The following is a 10000-nucleotide window of genomic DNA, read 5'->3' as shown; positions in this document are numbered from 1 at the left end:
AGATATTGCAAATTATTCCTCACAGTATAAAAGTCAGAGGAGTAATTCATAATAATAATAATTACTTGCATTTATATAGCACTTTTTCTAGACACTCGCTTTACAATGTAGGGTGGAAATTGCCTCCTTCACCACCACTGGTAGCACCCAACCTACTCAATGGCTGCCATCCACTGGCACCCGGCACACATCACACTACACAATGGTTGAACGGCTCAGGAGACAGGGATTGATATCAGCCGATTAAGGGGAAGGGATGAATTAGGTGGCCTTGATGTCAGAGACCTGATTGGGAACGTCGGGGAACGTCGGGGAACCCCCTACTCTTTACGATAGGCATCCTGGGTTCTTTAACGACCGAATTCAGTCACATAGTCATGCAGGGAAGATTTGAATGATCGTGTGCGTGGGTCCGTTGTGCACGGTGCGAACGTGATTGTGAGCGTGGGTCACTGGGTTGTCAGGAAGGCGGGGTCACGTGAGCAGCCTGCCAAATGTGCCGGTTTAACCCTTTCACTGCCACACGACAAAGGGTTAACCCTTTCACTGCGACAATACAGAAGGTTAATCCTTTCACTGCCACACTACCAAAGGGTTAACCCTTTCACCGCAACAATACGGAACGTTAAACCTTTCACTGCCATGCGACAAAGGGTTAACCCTTTCACTACCACACTACAGATGGTTAACCCTTTCACTGCCACACTACAGATGGTTAACCCTTTCACTGCCACACTACCAAAGGGTTAACACTTTCACCACGACAATACAGAAGGTTAACCCTTTCACTGTCACACGACAAAGGGTTAACCCTTTCACGACCACACTACAGAAGGTTAACCCTTTCACTACCACTACGCTTAACCGTCTGTAGTGTGGTAGTGAAAGGGTTAACCTTCTGTAGTGTGGTTGTGAAAGGGTTTAAAGGAGGAGGAGGAGGAGGAGGAGGAGGAGGAGGAGGAGGAGGAGGAGGAAGGCCTGCTTCCGGGATGAGAGGAAGAAACGTCTGGTGGCGATAAGGCAGGAGGAGGAATGGCCGTGTTGCACATCCCCTGCCTGCAGTAATGGTGGTGTGATATAAAGAGAGAGAACCCCCAGCAGCCAAAACAATCAGGGGAAGAATCCATTGTACTGGTCCTCAGGAAGGAACGGCTTCAGATGACTAACCCATGTGTGGAAGAATGGGGGCTTCCCTTCCAATGGTGGGTGTGCGTGTGTGTGTGTGTGTGTGTGTGTATGTGTGTGTGTGTGTGCAGTGTGCAAACCATAGCATGGTCTTTGGGTGAGCCAGATAATTTTTTTTGCTGGGGCGCGGCGCGCGGACTGTTGGAGGATACTGTGATCGCAGCCTGTAGCCTGTAGGCCTTGTGTATGTATGTATGTGACAAATAAACCTCTTGAATCCTGTCATATTCAATCAGTTTCAGTAACTACAGAACCGATAATACTAGACAACTCACTTGTTGAGGTCCGGCCGTCTGGACGGTCTGGGCTTCCATGGCACGGTCACCGGGCGTTGTAATACTAATAATAGTCCCCACCGGAGCAGCACCAAGCAGGTGTAATTGTAACGGCATCGCCTGTAGATGATCCCGCCTCCTGCTGCTCTGTCAGCTTCACTGTCTTCGTGAAACCAAAATTGGTTAGGCTTACTTGTTTTCGTTTAGACATTATGCATTCCTGAGTGACCTTATTTACTGGCTGTCAAAACGATCACTGTGTCAACAAGTCAGGTTACAAAGTGGGTCAAGTTTGATTTGTGCCGTGCGTGCGTGCAGGCTGCAGCGCCGCCGCGCTCCGAATGGTAATTGCAAGAATAGCATGCATGTTGCCATATTACGTGTGAATTAGTGCGCAAATCATTAATCATACATCCAAAATAGCATACGTTTATTATTATACACGGTGATGATACAGAAAATTACAGAAAAATTAGAAATGCATGGCAAAAGTAGCATTTATTTTCAGTAATTTAGAGACCCCCAGGGGAGCTTTAGAGACCCCCAGGGGAGCTGATGTCTGATCTAGGGGAGCTATAGCGGACCGAGCTCCCCCCGTGGATCGCACCCTGTGTGTGTGTGTGTGTGCGTGTGTGCGTGCGTGTGTGTGTGTGTGTGTGTGTGTGTGTGTGTGTGTGTGCGCATGCGTGTGTATGTGTGTCTTGAAACAATGAGGACAATCGCACTCTAAAAGGATGGATGAACTCGTCAAAGTTGATTAGTACCCGAGGTGCGTTACATCACTGTACACCGGTGACGACTTGACGATAAATAACTTTTTTCTTTTTTCTTTTTTTCTCCATTTTCCTCCGATTTTCTCCCATCCCAATGTTAGTCGTTATGCCAATTCCCAATCCCCTTCCTGGTCGCTGCGCACTTACCCCCCACAGTCGGTCTGGGAGAGTGGAGGCTACCACGTGCTTCCTCCGACACACGTCCAGCCAATCAACCGCTTCTTTTCACCTGGCAGCGCGGATTCTCATTGAGAGGGCGTAGCGTGTGGAAGGATCACACTATCCCACTCAAGTCCTATCCACGCTTAGCAGGCGCCCTGACCGAACTGTAGGAGTCGCTGTTTACAACGACCCGGACCCAACCCCGGAGCTGTGAGCTGGATTCGAACAGGCGAATCTAGCCGCTCCGGGGTTTGGTGACGAACGCAATATCCGTTACGCCACCTGACCGGCTGACGATAAATAACTTTTAATCTTTTACAAAAAGTGTATCTGAATTCAATATTGGACTATTTGACTGTTTCCAAGGTGATATTTTCTCCTGTGTGTGTTTGCACCTAATAGCCTTGAGCGCAGCCTGGATTGATTACAAATCAATTTGTTTGTGTTTCTGTCTGTGTCTGTGTTTGTGAATGGTTGTGTTTGTGTGGTCGTATTATGTGTGAGCGGGCATGTTTGTGCATTTGTGAATGTGTGTGTGTGTGTCTGTGTTGTGTGTGTGTGTGTGTGTGTGTGTGTGTGTGTGTGTGTGTGTGTGTGTGTGTGTGTGTGTGTGTGTGTGTGTGCGTGTGTTTGTGTGTGTGTGTGTGTGTGTGTGTGTGTGTGTGTGTGTGTGTGTGTGTGTGAGATATGCCGTTAAGTCATAAATGAAGTGCTGCCACCCCAGACCCCTGACCCCTGTGACCTCTGTGGCTGGTGGCCTCTAAATTATCCTCTCCACACCTCAACAAACCCCTGCAGTCCTTATATGTCTGGTTTTTTTCAAATCATAAATCTAGTGTGTGTGTGTGTGTTGCACATTTGTGTGTGTGCGTGCATATGCATGTATTTGTGTGTGTGTTAATGTGCAAGCATGTGTGTGCGTGTCTACGTGTGTGCGCTGCTGTGTGTGTGTGTGTGTATGTGTGTGTGTGTGTGTGTGTGTGTCTATGTGTGTGTGTGTGTGTGTACTGCTGTGTGTGTGTGTATTTGTATGTCTACGTGTGTGTGCTGCTGTGTGTGTCTACGTGTGTGTGCTGCTGTGTGTGCGTGTCTACGTGTGTGCGCTGCTGTGTGTGTGTGTGTGTTAATGTGCGAGCATGTGTGTGCTGTGTGTCTATGTGTGCTGCTGTGTGTGTGTGTCTACATGTGTGTGTACTGCTGTGTGTGTGTGTGTCTATGTGTGTGTGTGTGTGCTGCTGTGTGTGTGTGTGTGTATGTGTGTGTGTGTGTGTGTGTGTGTCTATGTGTGTGTGTGTGTGTGTGTACTGCTGTGTGTGTGTGTATTTGTATGTCTACGTGTGTGTGCTGCTGTGTGTGTCTACGTGTGTGTGCTGCTGTGTGTGTGTGTCTACGTGTGTGCGCTGCTGTGTGTGTGTGTGTCTACGTGTGTGTGTGTGTGTGTCTACGTGTGTGTGCTGATGTGTGTGTGTGTGTGTGTGTGTGTCTACGTGTGTGTGTGCTGATGTGTGTGTGTGTGTGTGTCTACGTGTGTGTCTACGTGTGTGTCTACGTGTGTGTGTGTGTGTGTGTGTGTGTGTGTGTGTGTGTGTGTGTGTGTGTGTGTGTGTGTGTGTGTGTGTGTGTGTGTGTGAATGCTTGCTTGCTTGTTTAAACATGGTTTCCTCCTCTGCAACATTGTCCATAAAACGGGACTTTGTGTGGTGATTATTTGATCAGGCGCTGTGACAGTCAGGAAGGACCTGGTGAATTTGGCTGCTTGCCGCTCATTGGTTTAGAAACGGCCACCTGGGGCGTGACGGCACACTGAGCTCCTGGGCCACCTTCAGAATAAAAGCAGCCATGTGTGATTCATTATTCCATTGATTGGGTTTCACCCTGGAGCGCTGTGCGTGACTATCCGAGATACAGCCCTCAGACTTCCTCCAACACGCCGGGGCTCAGCGGTAAGGCTATAGACCAAAGAGAGAGGACCCATAGATATATATATCTCTATACATTCTAGATGGCTCAAGGAGGAGTAGTTCACCGGCGGCCATCTTGCTTGAGTGGACTACTGCTTTAAGGTGATGATCTGCACATACAGAAATATGATAAAAAAAAATAAAAAAATTTTTTTATATGAAAGTCCATTACATTTACATTTACATTTAGTCATTTAGCTGACGCTTTTATCCAAAGCGACTTACAAGTTCTGTGCGACAAGACAGCAAGAAGGGTATAACTCTATCAGCTGAGTAACAATGTTCATCAAAGTGTTGCGTGTTACAGTGTAGGTTAGTTTATTAGGACAAGTGCATGACATTAAGGTTAGTCGGGGTTAGATTTTTTTTTTTTTTTTTTTTTTTTTTTTTTTTTTATCATTTCAGATAATGGTTGAAGAAGTGAGTCTTTAGTCGACGGCGAAAGATTGGACGGGATTCGGCTGTCCTAACTGGGATGGGTAGTTCATTCCACCATTGTGGGGCAAGGACTGAGAATAGGCGGCTTCTCTTTGATGACCCTCCGGGAGCTTGGATAGGAGTAGATCTGAGGCGCCCAGAAGACGCAGAGCGTAGGGGTCTTGAGGGTGTGTAGTTAGAGACCATTGACCGGAGGTAGGCGGGAGCGGTTCCCTTTGCCGCACGGTATGCTAGGTCGAGGGCCTTGAAGCGGATACGTGCAGCAAACCATTATAAGTATGCAGTATGATAACTACATCTCTGACGTTTTAACAAACCAAACCGTTGAAAATTTAGCAAGCTAGCGACTCCTACAGGTCAGTTGGTGCGCCTGCGCAGTAGAATCAGGAAGCGATGGGGGCGGCGCCCCTCCAAAGCGCAGACCCCTGACTCTGAAAGATCGCGCGGCGCAGGTGAAAAGATGCGACTGCTGTTACCTCGAGTATCGGAGGGGACTCGTGCTATGTATGACTTAGTCCACATTGCAGCCGGCTTGTGGGAGGCAAGAAACAGCGTTCGTGACAGGGGAGGGTTGAATTGGATGATACGAAATTGGGATGGGAGAAAAATAGAAAATGGGAGAAAAAGTGGATAAAATTTTTTTTTAGCAAGCTATGGTTATTTCAATAGTACATGCACCATAGACATGCATGTTATGAGTGGGCGTGCTCACCCACGCAAGGTGGCCGCCATGTGGCAACGTCGGTCTCCGTTGGCCAGCAGCACAGTTGAGTCATCTTCTGATATATATCTATGTATATCTATGGTTAGACCCATAGCAAAGGAAGCCTGGGTCTATCTCCTGAATCATACTACTAAGGGGGTATGAGTTATCCAGTACTCATGTACTTGTTACATTACCACTTACTCCACTGATGAAATGCTACTCAAAATTCACATATGGCTTTGGCTGGAACAGAACAAGGCGCCTGCTGTATTTAATTTAATTAGATTTAATTTCAAACCTTTATTTATAGTCCCTCGTTTACAGTGACACGCGTTACATACAGAAAGAAAACATACATAATAACATACATACATAAATTGCAGAATTTCAAATCACAACAACATGCCAAGAGGACAAACAAGGACATCAACTAAAATTGTACCAATCGATACACAGTGGTTAGATTAGATTAACTGGACTTTGAAGAAGTCTTTATTCATTGCACACATTGACAATGTCGTCATGCAGTGACACACACATGCAATGGGCGGCACACACAGATACACACACATGCAATTTCTTCTTTTGGATCCCCGATGAAATAGTCCTCTCTGCGTTTGACACATCCCGTCGTCCTTCCCCCCCAAGGGCAGCCGAGAGCAGACATGGGCTGCGGCGTGGGGCCGCGCCCGGGGACCAATCCAAGTGCTCCTGTCCGTCTTCCTCAGGGACACGACAGCGTTTGCGATCTGTTATGCATGTTTTTACATTGGGTTTATCTTATCGGGGGGGACCCTTGCGAACACGGGGAGAACATGCAAACTCCACACAGAAAGGCCCGGGAGATACCCCACCTGGGTACCTGGCAACACGACAACCTGGTCCCCAAGCGGGAATCGAACCCTGGACCTTCTAGCTGTGAGGCGACAGTGTTAACCACTACGCCACGTGCCGATCAACTCTGCCAACAGAGGGAAGAAACTCAATCTGTAGAGCGTGTTGGAGGTCATTTCATGAGCTATAGGGGCATCAAAGGAACATGCAGATTTGGCAAGTTCTAAGCAAACTTGAGGGACCTTAAGAACTAGAAAAAGTCTCCGCGCCGTGAAAATGGCAGCGGTGATACACATACTTTGTCTCAAGACTTAGTCCTGCATGTATCAACAAATGCGAATGTTGGTGTGAAATGTATGTGTGCCATTATTACTACCAACTGTAATTGTGGAATATTACTATAATGAGCTGTATGTGTATGAACCAAGCATCTCACTGTAATGTACCTGTACTTTATTCGTGACAATAAATAAACGACTACTACAACTAGCATCACTAGAAACGGTCACATAGGTTCTAAAATTCCATTCCAACAATGTTGCGATATAAGAAGGTAGCTTACCAATAAGATAATAAATAAATGATAATAAGTATAGTCTGTGTTTAGTATAGTAATAACGTTTAAAAAAAAAAAAAAAGTATAGTCTATGTCACATCCAGACAGAGGTTAATTTTATTTGTTGAGTGCTCGTTTTTGATTCATTAGAGCACTTGACTACTTCAAGATGCTCATGTCTACTTCACGCACACACATACACACAAGGCACTGTTATGAAAACTGTTAACAAAAGGCCCTTGTGTATAGGTTGCAAAGGTCAAGGAAGTAAAGGCTAAACCTAAAGGTTTTTCCTGAAACATAGATGCCTTTTAATTAGTCGTCCTGTTCACTTTCTCTGTTCACCTAAGAGCCAGGATGTGAGTGCGCGCGTACGCATAACGTTTGCGCGTGCGGTGCGAGTCCTGCTGTGTTTATCGGATTTTGACGGGAGACATCCTGATTTACAGAAGTGTGTGAATTATGGTAAGTAGATGGATTAACCATGAAACCTCCGCTCTAAACAGGAAGGGGAAGTTGGGTGAAGCCAGATTTGTCACAGATTAAGTTCACCGCCCATAACCTCGAGTTCTATAGACCCCACAGGCTCTGGAGGCATGTTTACTGACCCAGTCTGGTTCACTCTCCAAACACAACCATGAGAGGAGTGTCACAGAGATCTCCAGCCCGCTGTACAGTACATCCTTTCCCATTGGGAGGTGTAGTCTGACATCACTTCAGTTTCCCGCGCGGTCCACCCGTATAGGGATTTATCATTGGGAAAATGTATTATCGGCTATTGTAATAATTCTGCCTCATGAACATTGGCAAGCTTTCCATTTTTGCACAAAATGAGTTCCCTTCTATCACTAACATTATTGTTTAAGCATTTTTGGTTGAAATAAAGTAAAAGTTTTTAATTAGTCGTTAAAAAAGACATACACTTACCAGTGCTGTCGCCTAATACAGCCAGGAGTCTACGCTGTGGTGACGTCAGTCAGCAGCGCCAAAGTGAGTGTAGTTCCTCAGTGAACGAAAACGTAAACGTTGTTATTTTGCTCCTTTTACGATTAATTGCGAATTTTTTTCATGTTGAGCTATAGATTGTGGATGAATACACACAGAAAGGTACACCATGCCAATGTTTATGCTTTATTTGTTTTAAACGAGACAATGTAGAAATGGGTCCATTGGAAATACATGGCAAAAAGGAGGGTGACGTAACCACTACACCTCCCTATTGTGTAACAGAACACTCAAACACACCGGTGGAGATCTTGTGTTTTTGTGTCGGCTTCAGTCCTCTCGCCTGTAGCTCTACTGTATATATCGGGCTGTTACTTTCCCCCATTGTACCCCCTTGTAACTTGTGATATCAAATAAATTGAGTTAAAATTCCACCGCAAAAAGCAACATTAAACGAATTTACCGGATTGTGGCCTCCTAACTGTTTAATGTTCTCTATGTGGCTGTGCCAAGGCCGCCCTCTGCTCAGAAACATCGGGGCAGCAGGAGGTGTTCATTTGGTTGGAGCCAGACGGCATTAACGGCCTAGCTCTCGAGCCTCACTCAATTTCAAAGAACTCCAATAGGCGAGTCATTTTAATTTCCTGATACTCTCTCTCTCTCTCTCTCTCTCTCTCTCTCTCTCTCTCTCTCTCTCTCTCTCTCTCGCCAGGTGACGGAGGTAACTAGAAGTAAAAACTCAGCCCTCTCCCCTTGTGTTTGATAGGAGTGGCAACCTTTGAGTGGCGTGGTCTGACACCCGCCCCCTTTTCACCTTTTGTAAAACTGGAGCATGTGCAGTAGGTTATAATAACTGGACTTTTTTGAAGAAGTCTTTATTCATCATGCAGTGACACACACATGCGATGGGCGGCACACACACAGGAACACACACATGCACTTGACCCATCCCATCGTCCTTCCGCCCAAGGGCAGCCGGGAGCAGATAAAGGCTGCGGCATGGGTACCTGGCAACGCGGAAACTTGGTCCCCAAGCGGGAATCGAACCCTGGACCTTGTAGTTGTGAGGCGACAGTGTTAACCACTACACCACCGTGCCGCAGTAGTTCAGGGTTACAGTATTATCTCTGGCCGTACGATATGCATAGAGCTGGCTGTGAACTAATTTTACTGTGCAGTAAACCAACTTTTCAACAAATACATGGGAGACCCAGAGTGGAATTCCACTTTAACCCTTTCACCACAACACTACCAAAGGGTTAACCCCTTTCACTGCGACAATACAGAAGGTTAACCCTTTCATTGCCACACAACAAAGGGTTAACCCTTTCGCAACCACACTACAGAAGGTTAACCCTTTCGCAACCACACTACAGAAGGTTAACCCTTTCACTACAACACTACAGACGGTTAACCTTTCACTACCACACTACAGAAGGTTAACCCTTTCGCAACCACACTACAGAAGGTTAACCCTTTCACTACAACACTACAGACGGTTAACCGTCTGTAGTGTGGTAGTGAAAGGTTAACCGTCTGTAGTGTGGTAGTGAAAGGGTTAACCTTCTGTAGTGTGGTAGTGAAAGGGTTAAGGCAGAGTGGTGTGAGCTGACTTAACCTGTTCCCATCCAGGGCTCTCTGCATGCATAATGGGTCTCTGGTACTGGACAATTTGACCTGTGGTCTCTCTGTGGTCCATGTTCCTTACAGTACGTGCTCAGGCGAGATGTACTATTAACTCTCGAATGACCCGCGACCTGTCATCTCCTCAACCTTCACCGATCGCTTCAGACATCTCAGAGCTTTGAAGGGATTCTGGGTTCCTGACACCATGGTAGTAGAATCAGGTTGGAGATCTCTGGATATTGTTTACTGAGCTGGCCACCTCTGAACACACTAGAGGGTAGAACTCACACGCCGGTGCTCCATAAACACTGTTAAGTGTTATTGCAGTTTTTGTAATGCAATAGAATTCAACTTTAATCTTTAATAATAAAAAAAAATCTTTGGGGTCAACAGAGTGTCCAAGTTCTGCCTTCTACTAGGATAATGCTCTATGCCTCAACACCTATACCAAGTTAGATGTGTGCTATGTCTACTGAACAACTTTGAATACACCTCTTAAATAATGCCAAAACACATAAACCACAATGCAAAAGACTATT

The 10000-nt window shown here is 46.1% G+C and overlaps 1 protein-coding gene across 1 annotated transcript in view; it reads left to right on the top strand.

Annotated features, from left to right (window-relative positions):
- Window positions 1-10000, top strand: part of col4a1 (collagen, type IV, alpha 1) — a gene marked incomplete at both ends in the record, with an annotated part of 79103 nt that overhangs the window by 6380 nt on the left and 62723 nt on the right. The gene's annotated exons all lie outside the window — the stretch shown is intronic.

This window comes from Notolepis coatsorum, assembly GCF_963971535.1.
Source record: "Notolepis coatsorum genome assembly, chromosome: 5".
Classification (NCBI taxonomy): domain Eukaryota; kingdom Metazoa; phylum Chordata; class Actinopteri; order Aulopiformes; family Paralepididae; genus Notolepis; species Notolepis coatsorum.
Note: the sequence above shows the minus strand (reverse complement) of the source record. Positions and strands in the feature narration are given on the sequence as shown.